The sequence below is a fragment of the Hipposideros armiger genome, unplaced genomic scaffold (genome assembly GCF_001890085.2).
Source record: "Hipposideros armiger isolate ML-2016 unplaced genomic scaffold, ASM189008v1 scaffold_90, whole genome shotgun sequence".
Classification (NCBI taxonomy): domain Eukaryota; kingdom Metazoa; phylum Chordata; class Mammalia; order Chiroptera; family Hipposideridae; genus Hipposideros; species Hipposideros armiger.
In genome coordinates this window covers 2,915,416-2,930,193 of record NW_017731440.1, presented here as the reverse complement: position 1 = coordinate 2,930,193, position 14,778 = coordinate 2,915,416, and the positions used below count along the sequence as shown (strand labels likewise).

The 14,778-nt window shown below is 37.1% G+C and overlaps 1 pseudogene; it reads right to left on the bottom strand.

Annotated features, from left to right (window-relative positions):
* Nucleotides 1-14,359: 14,359 nt before the first annotated feature.
* The window catches only part of LOC109383870 (lysophosphatidic acid receptor 1 pseudogene), a 1,883-nt pseudogene continuing 1,464 nt past the window's right edge, over nucleotides 14,360-14,778 (bottom strand).

Below are 14,778 nucleotides of genomic sequence, written 5' to 3'. Positions count from 1 at the left end.
CTCTCTTTGTGTCCTACACAATTTTACAAAATAATCCTTAGACTTGGAAGCCCAGGGTGGTGATAGTATCTTTCAGGGCTTGTTAGGTTTGATCACATGGCCAAATTGTTGGTGAAAGCAATTTGTATTCCTAGATAGTCAGTCCACAACAGATTACCATGTACTTTTTTTGTTAGAGTGTTATCACTGTCCCTGCTTTAGGCAAAAATGCTAATAAAGAAGTTAAGTGATTTCTAAAACTGTGCTGAGAGTCAATTATAATAGAGTTTGCATTGGTACTGGGAACACATAGATATTGATTCAAGACCATGTCAGGTCTCTTCTAAAGAAATGTTTTTAAACTTTCCAAATTTTCAATAAAATAGAAAGGATGTCAGCTTTTTTTCTTTTTGAAAAAAATTTAAAAATCTTTACAGAAGTCACTGTTTAAGAATTGAAAAATGAAGCAAGGTTAAAACACAAAGGAAGAATGCTTGACTCAGGTTTTGTTGTGTAAGTTGAGTGAACTATAAAATAAAAATAAGCGTAAATGGGGAGAAATTAAAAGGGGACACTAAAATACGTCATTTGACCACCCATATTTTCTGCTCTTCTACCTATGTTGCAGTTTTTAACTTCTTCACCTTCTCCCCTATGGAATTCAGCATCAACAATGGAAAGTGGAAAAAGTAATTTTGATACCCAGTGGAAAAAGAAAGGAAGGAAGAGCAAAGAAAGAAATTAAGGAATTAAGAAAGAAAAGCAGGGGCCGGCCGAGTGGCGCATTGGTTGGGAGCTGGCTTGGGACGCCGGAGGGCCCCGGTTCGGATCCCACATGTGAGGGCCGGTGACGCTGCCCTCTAAAGCTGAGATGGAGCAACAGCTCGGCCTGGAGCTGGTCTGCCGTGAGTCACATATGAGGGCCAGTGACACTGCCCTTTACAGCTAAGATAGAACAACAGCTCGACCTGGAGCTGGGCTACCTGAGTCGCCGGGGACTGCAGGTGGGTTGCCATGGGCTACAGTGTGTAGCCAGAAGCCAGCGACTGATCTGCCTCGCAGGGGAAGAGCACAGTGATGGTGCCAGCTTGGGCCAGTGAAGCAACGTCCTCCACAACTAGACTGAAGAACAAAAAACAACAGCAACTTGTCTGTTCCCCTTCCCCCAATTCCCCAGCGCTGTTCCCATCCCCCAAAATCCCCAATAAAAAAATCTTTTAAAAAAAAAAAAGAAATGTTTCTTTTAAACATATAAGGATATGAATGCTCCTTTGGCAAGCTCATTAACAGAAAATGATACCTTTAGTATTTGTCTGTGGATTTCCAATCAATTACCATCTAATGCAAAAATAATCCCAGGAGCTAAGATTAAGTATTGTTTAAATCATGGAGCCAAGCCCTATAGTCAGACATGACCTCAATAATGCAAATTGTATTTGTGAATAGCTGGGAAGAAAAATTCATTTATAACAACAGTCAGTGTCAGGAGAAGATTAAAATATACATGCACCACATAGATAAAAAAATTGTAATCAGGACAGTGGAATTACCACAATTGGAGAATTTCACTGAATAGCTAAATTTTATGTATAACACAATCAAATTTTCTGCCTCATTCAGTCTCACCGGTGTTCATTTCCTGGGTGTTCTGATTAATTTGAACTATGGTTAATTGAACACTGAAATATTCAGGAAAGCTGTAGACAGGAACAATTTACTATGGACAATTTCCACCTGTACCCTTAAGACGTAGAGGCCATTATAGATAGAATGAGACAGGTGAGGTCAATTATATTTTTACTAAATGTCTGTCATGGAAGTAGAGATGTTATTTGCGAAGATGTAAAGGAAGGGGCTATGAAAATGCTACAGTTAAAGAATTTGTTGAAATGAGGAATATAAATAGTTATAAGTGAATTTCAATGTTCATTAACAGAAAAGATTTCGCACTGTTTCAAAGTTGCAGTCTTGAACTAGGCTCGTATTCATGTGTTATTTTCTTAAAAAGGGAATTTGCCTGTTTAATTGCACTTTAAAAACCAGTCATTCTTCACTTTGTGAGGGGTGAAAAGGATAACTATTGCATTGTTTTCTATACCTGAAACTACTACTACTACTAATAATAAAACAGTCATTCTTTTCATCATGCTAAATTAGAAAATTTTCCAGTAAAAATTTTTAAATGGATTAAAATTAGAAGTATTTTTGTAAAACAACTATCTATACTTACATATTTGTAGATTTATTGATTCTCAGTTTTCAGATTTAAACAGATAATTTAAAAACACTGTTACCTCAAACAATACACTTCCCCACTGTACCCCAGGACCCCAGTCCTTTAACTAAATTGCTCAGTAGTTCTGCATTGCTGTCAATAGACATCAGACAATATTTTCACAATATAAATAAATGGAAGGAGGATATTCTCATAGTTTGGGTACTTAATGTGGATGAAGTTAATGTCATAGGACAAGTTATTTCTTCAGGTACCATCATGTCTTCCTCTAACCAGAATGTGGAAGCCAGTTGCAGGTATGTCTCTCTATTACTGTAGCAATAGATAGTCATGTAGCAATTGGTAGTCATAGAATCTCAACCCTTTAAAGATTTGTAATTAAAGCTATCTTAAAGGTGAATTCACACAATCCTGAATCTTTATAACATCTACCACACTTTGCTGCTGTTATCATTTTAATGGTGATGTAACTAAGGTAGACATTTATCAGTAACAAAATCTGAGTTATGACATGCCTACATATGTTATTTTTTAATCCTTGTGATTCTGAGCCAGCAGAGTGTTTTCCTGATAGGATTCAATCATCATTAGATACTCGAGATCAGCGGTTCTCAACCTGTGGGTCGCGACCCCTTTAGGGGTCGAACGACCCTTTCACAGGGGTCGCCGGGTACTCGTATGTGGGCGTGTCTGCATGTGGGCCTGGAGATGGATAGAGGAGCGGTGTCTCGGTTCCTAAGACCATCGGAAAATATGTATTTTCCGATGGTCTTAGGCAACCCCTGTGAAAGGTTGAGAACCGCTGCTCTAGAGCAGCTGAATTGTTGAGACAGGGTTTGTGAGGACAGTCTGAGGTCTGCCAGTAGTTATTAGGCAAATCATCAGCAAGATAAGAGCTAGGACACTAAAGGGTGATCAGTCTTGGCTGTTTATATCTGAAATAATTCTTCTCCAAAAGGCATGAAAATATCAAATGTTACACCTGGAAGTAACCTTGATCTATCCAGACTAATACCCTTATTTTTATAAGTAAGGAGCTGCAGTGACTCATTGAATATTCCAAGATCACTCAGCTAATGAGAGAATATTCTCTAAAATCCCAAATCAAAGCAGCATTGCTGGAAGTGGAAAAGATGAGAAATAGAAGAAGCAGTTTATAAGACTATGTTAAGCCTAAAGAAAGGACATTAGAGGAAACAGTGGAAAAGCAAGAATGTGTGAAACTTAGAAAAGGTAGTCAAAGGCTGGTATCATTTGTGGGTACATGCCTTCACCACATCATGCACAGCTGTCTGTCCTTCCCCCATGTTAGAACCTGGTTACATGTTTGTCACAAGTCCTGTGGTCTGTGGTGTTTTCAACTCAACGACTGCTCTGATGACTTAAAGGTTTTGTGTGTGTGTGTGTGTGTGTGTGTGTGTGTGTGTGTGTGTGTGTGTGTGTGTGTGTGAGATGATTTACATTTTGACTATTGCCCTCATTTCTTTATCTCCAGCATAATGACAACAGATTGAGAGTTAAAAAAGAAAAAGAAGAAGGAAATCCTGCAATATGTGACAATCTGGATGAACCTTGAGGATATTATGTAAAGCAAAATAAATGAATCATGGTAGGACAAATAATGCATGATTCCACTTATATGAGGAATCTAAACTAATCAAACTCATAGGCGCAGAGAGTAGAATAATGATTACCAGAAACTTGGGGAAGGGGGGAAATGGGAAGCTGCTAATCAATGGGTATAAAACTTTAGTTACGCAAGATGAATAAACTCTAAAACTCTCTACATTGTATTTATAGTTTATAATACCGAGGATGGCTGCCACCAGTACCAGGTCTGGTGTGGCTCCAAAGAAAGTCAGTACACTCTGAGGCCTGCTACCACCTACTTACTGGCTTCTGTAAGATTCAGCCACTGATAAAGCCTCCTGCGGAATGCACGTTGGGTGAGGCAGGTTCTCAGTGAGTCAGCAGGTTGGAGCAGCAGAGCTCATTAGGCCAATCAGATTTAGATTTGGCCTGTGGGGGCGGGCTCAAAACAGGAAAGATGGTGCCTGCCTGCCTTGCTACATGGAAGAAAGTCCCCACACAGGGAAAATGGGGACTGTCCTCCAGTCCTCAGCCCCAAGTTACACATCTCAATCTCTCCCCATATATCTCCGACAACCCCAGAGTCACCGTCCTTCCATCGGAGCCCAGGGTGAATGCCTGTGTGGGCCCTTTAAGAGGATGTCTGGGTTTCCTGCAGCCTTCCATCCCACCTGGATGGTTGGAATCCCCACTGTTTATCACATCCAGGATTTGTGAAGGCTTCTCTTTCTGGCGCCAGCATTCTGGGCTGGGGAGGCTGTGTGGGGCTGGGTCTCTTGCTCCTCTGTGGGGAAACTCTGGCCGAGACATCCCTTCCAATTTTCATCTGCCACAGAGAGGTTTTGGGTCAGCCTGTTTCACATCTCAGCCCCTCCTACCAGTCTCAATGTGGCTTCTTCTTTATATCCTTAGTTATAAAACTTCTGGTCAGCAGGCTCCCAGATGGTTCTTCAGGTTGATTGTTCTATTATTTATTTGTAATTATAATGTGTTCATGGGATGAGGCAAGCACAGTGTTTATCTATTCTGCCATTGTGGATTTCCTCCAAAGCCCTATTTCTAAATCCCTTGCTTCTTACCTCAAAAAAGAAAGCATTCAAATTTAAGGATGGGAAAGAAAAAAAAAAGACAGTGACCACAATTATTTTTTAAAAAGTTGAAATGTTTTAGGTATTTTACTGATTACCTTTCCCTTAATTTAACCATTGTTTCAACTGAAGTCATTAATGAAACAGACAAGTGTTCCCTGGTCTAGTTATTTTCCCTTTTTGGTTTTTACAGAACTTGATGGAGTCTTTGAATATCTGTTGCAGGAAGATAATGAAACTAGTGTTTTGGGGCAGTACGAGAACCCATGGGAGGAAGTTTCACATTTGGTGAAGCAAATAGAATTTTTGCAGGGCTTCTCTTGAAAATTTGCTTAGTGGTTTTGTGACTTGTGGAGCATATCAAATATTGAAAAGCTATCAGTGAACGAGATCAAAATTCTCTTTCAAATGCTGTCAGAGGTACTATAAAAACTAGCAATTCTAAACCTATAAAATCAAAATTGCTCAAAAGAACTGCTATCCCAAACTGTTTATGTTTCTCTTATTAGTTAACCAAGTCGAAGGGTAAGTCCAAAAGGTCTTAGTAGTATTGCTCTGTCCATCTATCCATCTGTTCATGCATCCATCCAGTGCTTATTGCATGCACGATTTAATGCTAGATGGTAAGCTAGAGTAGTCTAGCAACTCTAAGCAAGTGCATGCACAAATTTCTTTTGACTTCAGACAGCCTAAGTCCTTGATGCCTTTTCAATAAAATATGCCACAGAGAATGTAATGACTAATATAATCCTGCCAAAGCAGAGCAAATTATGTATGAGTTATTAGGTCTCGGCAGTGTCTGACGTTTTGGTGCTATGTTATAAATTGTTTTCGTTTCAATGCAAGTAACACATTCATCCATTTCGGCTGTCAAAAATTCAAATATTCCTGAAAAAGCAAAAGCACCCTTTCCAAGCCCAAGTGTTGATGCGTATCCTTCTAGATGGAAATATATACACTTCTATAGTTTTTATGTCAATAGATCATATTGTATGTGTTGTTCTGCATCCAGCTTTTAGCACTTAGAACATCTAGGAGCTATTTCCTTCATCAGTACATTTGTCCTCCAAATATCTCTGTGGTTAGCAGGGAATGTACTTTCATCTTTGGTTTAATAGTCATATTCATGTGTCTAGCAGAAAGAGAAACTATGATAATATTCATCTTGTCTAATAGTGAGCATTGTGAGTCAATTGAGGGATTGCTAATTTTCTGGTGTTTTCTTTCTAAAGTTCTGTCCTTCTACTGAGGATTTGAAGAGCTGACGGACACAAATGTAAACATTGGTGCCTGCACTGAAAGGTTAAAAATTGTGATTCTCCTCATAGAGTTGTCATTGGGGAAAACAGTCTGAACTTTATAGTGACTGACAGTTGGGTTAGGACAGGCAATTCAGATCCTTTGGCCCTGAATTCTAAGGTGGGTGACTTTCATGTGGGATAGAGGGACTCTCATGGCTGATTGTCTGTGGCTGAGAGGGTTAACCTCCTGAACGTTAGAACAAGTGCCCAGTAAAAGACAGATCATTTGAAACCCAGCACTGCTGAGCAAAAACTTATTTCAATACTTTTTCCCCTCTTTGTAGGAGATTAAACCTATTACTATTTCACCAATATATTTTATATTTAAATCTTATACATTTTCCAGTAAGTTACAGGGAATGGAGAAAGTTAGCTGGGCCATTTCCTTCTGTTTTGCTAGTTCTCTTGCCTTCTTTGCACATTGGTAAAAAGGTGTGGATGCATAACTTTTGTAGATGCCATGTTATTATAAATGGCTTGTTCTAACTGAGCCACCAGGACAAAAGGAAAGAATACAATTTCATTCATAAAGAAGGCTGAATCAATTTTAACTCCTGCATCAAATGCTCTAAGTTGGTTGACTTCGCTGGTTGTGTTAGGACCTGGGTAGAATATGGTCTCATTATGCAACTTCACTATCAAATCCTAGCTTCTCAATGTTAGCCTACCAAAGCTGCCTTCTTCCCCAGAGACCTGAGTTCCCTCCCAAAGCCCAGGGGAGTGTAAACAAATCCCTTTCTCTCAGGGTTACATGAAAAGCCAAGTCATCACCCACACAATGAAATAAGCTGCTGATGGAAAGAACCAATCAAACCTCTTTGATTCTGAGACTTAGGGAAAGCACTTAGGAAACCTCATAGTCTGCCCATCAGAGGGGAAAAAAGGCTCCAATTAAATGGGAAGAGTACTCATTTTAAGCACTCTAAAATGTTAAGATTTAAAAAATACAGTGCTTAACGTTCTGTAGAGCTACAACAAAGAATACGCTAACCTTAGTATTTACACGCCAAGATTCTGCCAAGCCATTTCATAATGTACCTTAAAAAAATTTTGCATGCTTTCTCACAAAAAGACGCCCCCTCCTCCACCTGCTGATGGCCTGCACGTTTCCAGGCATGTGAATTGTGCAATTTTCAAGTTCCAGTGAGGCTGGTAGCTTGAGGGTAAAGCTGCTGCCAATAATATTGTTGCACCTGATGCTCCAAACTGTTACCGCTGAATGGCTTATTTTCTATCATGGTATTTTCTCTGTATGACTTTGGCTGAATAGGTTACTTTTTTGTCAGGCCAGTTTCATCTACATTGTCTATGTTCTGGAAAGTGGAATTTAAATACTTGTTGGTGCCATTTCTATTAACTTTACCTATACAAAAAGATAACCCCTCTTCTTTAATAAACCATTATGCCCTTACATTCTTTCCATGAAAACCTATTATTGGTAGTTTGACTAACCTATTGATTGTGATATTTCATTATATTAATTTTTTTCTACTTTTTACATGGCTGCCGAAATTCCTTGCTCTTACCCTAATCATATGCTGAGGTTAGAATCCTTCCAAAACTTTATGAATAGCATAACTGGAGCACTGTCCACTGGAGTGAAAGAGTGTTAGCAGACACTCAGAGATTTTTTTTTTTTAAAGAAAGATAGAAAGTTTTAAGAATAGTTTAGGACGTCAGTTTAAAAAATACAATTACCAGGCCAGCCGGGTGGCGCAGTTGGTTAGAGTGCGAGCTCTGAGCAACAGAGTTGCTGGTTCGATTTCCACATGGGACAGTGAGCTGCGCCTGAGCTGAGCTGCTGCTGAGTTGCCAATGGGCGGCTGGGTGGCTCAGCTGGTGAGAGCGCGTTCTCTTACCAACAAGGTTGCCGGTTTGACTCCCTCATGGGATGGTGGGCTGTGCCTCCTCCCTCTCCCCAACTAAGATTGAAGGACAACTTGACTTGGAGCTGATGGGTCCTGGAAAAACACAATGTTTCCTTCCCCAATTCCACAACACTGTTCCCTTCCCCAATTCCCCAATAAAATCTTAAAAAAAATAAAGCCTCCTTTAAAAAAAAATGCAATTACCGTAACTATATTAGAATTATAAAACTTCAGGGCTAAAACAGGAACTTCCGAGATTATGTACTGACCCCTTGTTTTACACAGTAAGGAACAGAGGCACAGAGAAATAAGAAGTCTGTCCCAAATCACATAACTGGATTAATAGTAGAGGGAACAGAATCTATTGTTTGATTCAGCCAGAGATCTTCCGATTTTACATATTGAATCTGAGAGGCAACATTTAAAACTCAGCTGTGAGGCAAACATAGTGCATTTTAAAATATGTTTTGAATTTTTAAATTTATGAGTAATGTGTCCTAAATATATAATTGTAATATAAGATTAGAATAGCACTCAAAGGTCTACTTATGTCGATTGCAGAAATGATACTTTAAAAAACATTTATGAATATGTATTACCATTATTCATAGTGTCTTGGACCTCTAATGAGTATTATTGTATGTGTGTGGGTGTCTGTGTGTGTGTGTAAGGACACACATTCCTTTGTGAGAGGGTGGAACAAATGGATTCAAATATAATCAGAATCTCCCAAACTCTTTTGTCTATTTCTGGCATCTGCTTTGACCAGAATAACTTTTTGAAGTTTGGAAGCGTTTGCTCTCTTTCTCTAGTTGGTGATTATATATTCAACGACGATTTCAAGTGAAGTAGGAATGTGGGGCAGGTTAATTTGTTTGTTCTATCTTTTTCCACCTATAGATCTGGATGGGTTTGCGGGAGCATTAAATAGCACCCGTTTGCCCTCCCAGTTTCAGTACAAAGTAAATAAAATACAAGAACCAGATGAGAGAGGAAAAGCAGCCAGGAGTATTACAGCTGGTGTAGCTCTACACTCATGGAAGGAAACAGAGTTGGGAAAAGCATTGCCACTTCTTCAGTTATGGCCTAAGCACTGAAGACATACATGGCAAGAAATAAAACACAGTCCTTGCCCTTTAAGAACCCATAGGCAAGTGGCAATATTTATGGTATTATGCATTAATTTATGTAATAGAGGTTTGCAAAAAAATCTAGGACTGTAAGTTCTAAAATGTTGAACTGTGCCTGGAAATAATGATGCTTGTGCTGGGGAATGGGAAGTTTTTGAGATGTTTGGCTTTATGTTTGTGTCTTCAAAAGACTAGAGATTTTCTGATGCTAGGGTGGGCATTATTTATGCTTATTTTATTTTGGAATTGTGTATCTTTTTGGTTTGCAAATAGGAGCTGCTTAATACATATTGAATGACCGATCATTTGAGTTCAAACCAATTCCTCAATAGCAACAAGGAAAGAATAGCCTCAGTTTAGTATTCAGAACAAGAACTCCAATTGTCTAACAGTTGATTAACCAATTCCTTTTAGTTAGATTTTCATTTGCTCATTGGAATTAATGAAACCACACATTAGTTTTGATGCCCTTTAAATACACCCTAATCCTAATATATTATGTACTATATTTTTCACATGTTATTTGCATTTAAATGATAAGTTGTTAGAGCTTAAAATTAATAATTTTTAGTATTCTGTTCAGCATAGTGATGCCTGACACCCAGCATATTTTGATAACTTCAAGTTTAATAAACTGGAAAGAGCCCTTTGGAATCAGAAACCTTTATCACGTTTAATGTAAGAAGGAAGAGATCTTCCCCTGGGATCCGGAATCGAATAATGTTTTTTGACACCAAGTTGCCTTTTTCCAGACCTCCCAAAGTCTACTGTGACTTTGGGAAATAAAAGGGGAAATCGCCTATCTGATGGGTGAAGTCAATTCCGAGGGTCCTGCGTTTGTGAGGTTGTGGTTGTGAGTTTCCCAGATTCTGAGTGGTTGCCACAGCATTGTTAAATAGTACCAATGTCCAAAGTACTGAGTTGGGGCTATGAAGAGACATTTGGCTACTAGGTTATTCTATAAAAGTTCATTTAACATTCTGTATAGTTAAAATACTATACATTTGAACTGGCTAGTTTAATGCTGCTGTATTTTGGTAGTATTTGTATTTTTAACCTCATAAATAAATAGGCTGTGATGTGCTAGCCCAGGGAACTAACCACCAATTATAATACTGTTTCCATGGAAATATATATTTTTGAGTTCCACACAAAGGCCTAATAAATGAACTTTTGGAACACGACTGTGTTGTAGGTTAAGAATTTCCTATGTTTGCATTTTTATTATTTCTTTTTGCCTTCTTTCCTATTATCTCTCTCTACTGCTGAGGTTTAGTGGTGATTGAGTGTGGTTATAAACACACTATCTAGCTGCCCTTCTTTTCAGGTAGCAGGTACTAAAATAGCATGATATAATATAATAGGAAATGGAGATGATAATAGCTACACATTTCTGACTTTTCAGAAATGATAGAAAAATAATTGAAGCGATATTTGTGACTACTAGGGAGAAATGTGCTATCTAGAAACCTGAATGCCATTATTCTCCCGCATGCAGAATGAGGAAGAAAAATGTAAACATCATTATTGTTTATCTCACTCCTTTGTCCCAGACCGAGTGACCTTTCAGAGTCCTTTATTCTGAACAATCTAATGGGCATTTCTCAAATACCTATGGATGGCAGCTCCTATAATCCCTTTGCTTTCACACATGAAACATATACAGTATCACTCAAGAACCCCCAGTATGATTTTTATTTGTAAATTTAACAGGATAGAAAAATCAGTTGCAACCCCTGGGGGAAATAACTGTCAAAAGCAAGCAAAATGCATTCCTGGACAAGAAGCTGGTGAATGCAGAAAGTTCAAGAAATGTTTAGTCACATGAAGAGGCTGGCTAGGTGGTGGGGAGGGGATACACAGAGAACTCCTGACTTTCTCCCTCAATAAACTCCTGACATGCATTTCCAGGGAATATTAACAAATGTGGGGTGTTTAGCACGTTCCATCTGCCTGCTCTTTCTCTTCAAGTAGAAGCAATAGTAAAGCTCAGGCAAAGGCTAGCAAGGAGAAAAATAAAAGCTGAAAGTTCTAATCAAAACTCTAATCAGAAGGATGACAACTGGTGAAGATTATTAAATTTCCTTTGCTCCCTTGATGAATTTAATAAAGAACTAATCAAAGATCATTAGAAGGCTTTTGTGCCTGGCTTGCATTGTAACTGGATTGCAATCTGAATTTGTGTTTTAGTGGGTTTTCAGGGTTGGATTGGACGTGTAAATATATTTAAAACTATAGATGGTTAGACTTTTTAAAAAGTATTTTTAGCTAATGTACAACCCATGAAAATGTATAAGCTGTTTATTGTGCTCATCTACTCTGCCAACTAAAAATATAGAGGATTTTGATTTTGATCTTTAGTAATTAGAATTTTAAAAATTTGTATCAGTGTCTAGCTCAAAAAAATTTCTAATGATCTTTGATTAGTTCTTTTCTTAAATTAACAGGAAAATAAAAAAATGGTATCATTTAATTTTCAAAGCATAAAAATATGTAAATAACCCTGTAACTATCAGAGCCACTAGAAATTTATAGAAAATTATGGTAATATCTGAAGAGGTTTCTCACTCCCTCTACCAATTCTGAACATTTGCTTAATGTTCCTTGTTTTCAAATGATCTCCCCATAGCCTTCCAACTACATTTTAAGTACTACGTTTATAGTGGATCATAAAGTATGCATTTTGATTTCCTTGTGGCATCTGTACTCCATCCATTTCTGATGCTCAGTTTTTCATACCTCACTATCTTATTGGTCTAAGGCAGTCTCCTCCCACCCCAACACTGCTTTAACCCAATAAATTTAGGAATTTTTCCAATTCTTACGTTCTCCCATCTCAAAGAACCTCCCAGCCCTCTGAATCTAGGACATTTGGTTTTGATTTGTTTTATCAGTAAAAGGCCTTTATGCTTATCATAAAATAATTGGCTCTCATTAATATAAAATATTTGCTTTGAGTTTTTGTTTGTTTAAGTATGGTTATATCAATAATAAAGTAGTTCTTAGACGTCTACCTTTTTTTTTTGCCAGAACAGAAAAATTATTTTGGAATTATCAGAATGAATGAAGGAGACAAAAGAAATACTGGAGGATTAAAAAATGAAACAAAAATATTAAACTCTTATAATAGTATCTTTTATTAGATTCTGCAGATAAACTTTGATAAATAACATTGTGTTTTGTATTTAAAGCAAAATTAGGGACTTAAAGGGGATAACTCAATTCTGAGTATACATTAGAGGAAAATTTGTTACTGTACTAGTTGCTATATATATATTTTTTTTATTGAGAATGATTTATTAAGGTTCAATTAATATGCTTTTAATTTCAAATAGTCCATATCTCCTTCAGAATACATGTGCATGAGTAAAAGTCCAAGCTCATTTCTTTCACTTTCAGTTTAAAATGCTCTGTATTTTGTATACAGTATATGGACGCCTTTCTGTTAACTGGCTCCCCATATTCTTTTCACATTGGGCATTTCACAAATCTGCCCTCTGCTTAAATAGTGACCATGCACTGACTTTCTCCTTCCTAGATAACCCCTCCTCGTCTGGACATTTTTCTCTTAAACATACTCCTGACTTTCCCATACCTGCTTCATGACTGTGACTTTACTGGTTACTTGTTACAACAAACAGGTGCAATTACTAGTTCACCTAGACCAGCGGTTCTCAACCTGTGGGTCGCAACCCCTTTGGGGGTCAAACGACCCTTTCACTGGGGTTGCCTAAGACCATCGGAAAACAAAAAGATATTTACATTACGATTCATAACAGTAGCAAAATTACAGTTATAGAGTAGCAACGAAAATAACTTATGGTTGGGGGTCACCACAACATGAGGAACTGTATTAAGGGGTCGCGGCATTAGGAAGGTTGAGAACCGCTGTCTAGGTCCTAGACAATGAATTAAACAGGTCTCACCTAATATGGCAGCAGTCTATCTGTGCTGATTCTGAGAGAATACACAGTATCCAGTCAGAGACTGACACTCAGTTTGCTACAGGAGGGCCCCAACTCATTAGTATGAAGATCCTTTATTCACTTGGCACGTTTGATTTCTTTGCATTTTCTTGATTTGTGCATTACAGTTGTGGCTATCAAGAGCTGAATAATCGGTCCCTCAAACAAAATCTGAAATTGCTAGGCATTAATTAGGGTGTTCTGGTTATTTGTGACAGTTGGCTGTTTCTAGTCCATCTTATTATATAAAATAGTCACTCTAAACTAACGACTGCATTTCCTTTGTAAAAAGGTAATTTAACTGGCTTTCCTCACAATTGTCACCCATGAAGAGCAAAGCAGGAAATCCCTTTTTATAAAAGGTACGAGCATAAAAAGACATTTTACATTAAAAAAAATCCTTCATGGGAACACGTCCTAAGTAAATAATCAATTATATGGACAAAGTTTTATGTACACACAATTTTTGCAACATCATTTATAATAATGAAAATTAGATATAACCTAAGTAGTCAACAATATGCAAATGGTTAAATAAACTGAGTTGCATCCATTAAATGGAATATTCTATAGCCATTAAAATTATGTTTTTGCAAAATTTTTAATGCCATAGGAAATGTGGCAATTCTGTAGTGGAAAAAAATGGTTATAAAATTGTTTACAGTATGATCCCAATTATATAAAAAAGTATATAATGTACATATAGGCATACACAGGGGGAGAAACCATTAATGGTGGTTACTTCTGGGTTGTGATATTATCAGTAATTATTTTTTCTGTTTTATACATTTCTGTATTTTTCAAGTTTTCGACAATGACTATGTATTATTTTATAATACAGAAAAACACACAGGCTATTGAAAAATTGCTCTGATGTACTGATAATTAGAATGTATTTGGGTATTATCAATATGTGGGGAAAATATTACTGTGCTTCACCTTCTATGACTTTTTTAGAATACATTATTATTTTGGTAATAAACTTACATCCCATTTTTGTTTTATACATATTACAACACTTTAATGAAAAGGTAATATTGCGATTAGAGTATGTTTGTTTCATAACCTAAACAAATACCAGCTTTGACATCTAGGTTTTCCTATTTCCTAGAAGATTGAAAATTAATACCCTTTTATCTTTTTAAGTAAGGCATATTGCATACATACATTACATGCATGCTTTCTAAAAAAATAATTCTAATTTACAGTTTTCCTACATAAGGAAAAAAAATGAAATTATGGTAGTTTAAAAACAATTTATACTGTTATCCATCACAAGCATGCTGATAGGCATAAACATGTTTATTAAATGAAATGTATCCTTTAAAAATAAAAAAAGGGAAGCCTGTATGTAAATGAAGTTGTGGATTCAATTAGTCAGAATTTATTCTGACTTGAACCAAACCACACAAAATCTTTTGAAGTCTAGTTAGTGCAGTCTATTTAAATGACACTCCAACATCTATGTATGAATTCCAAGATCTCCACTTTCTACTTTCAGAAGGAATGGGGATCGACATGAGGGTTGTCATATAAGCTAATTTTCAATATATATCAAGTCTTGTTGGGTCTAGGAACAAATACTGCCATTGGTTAGTGTTTAAGTACATGAATTTATTTC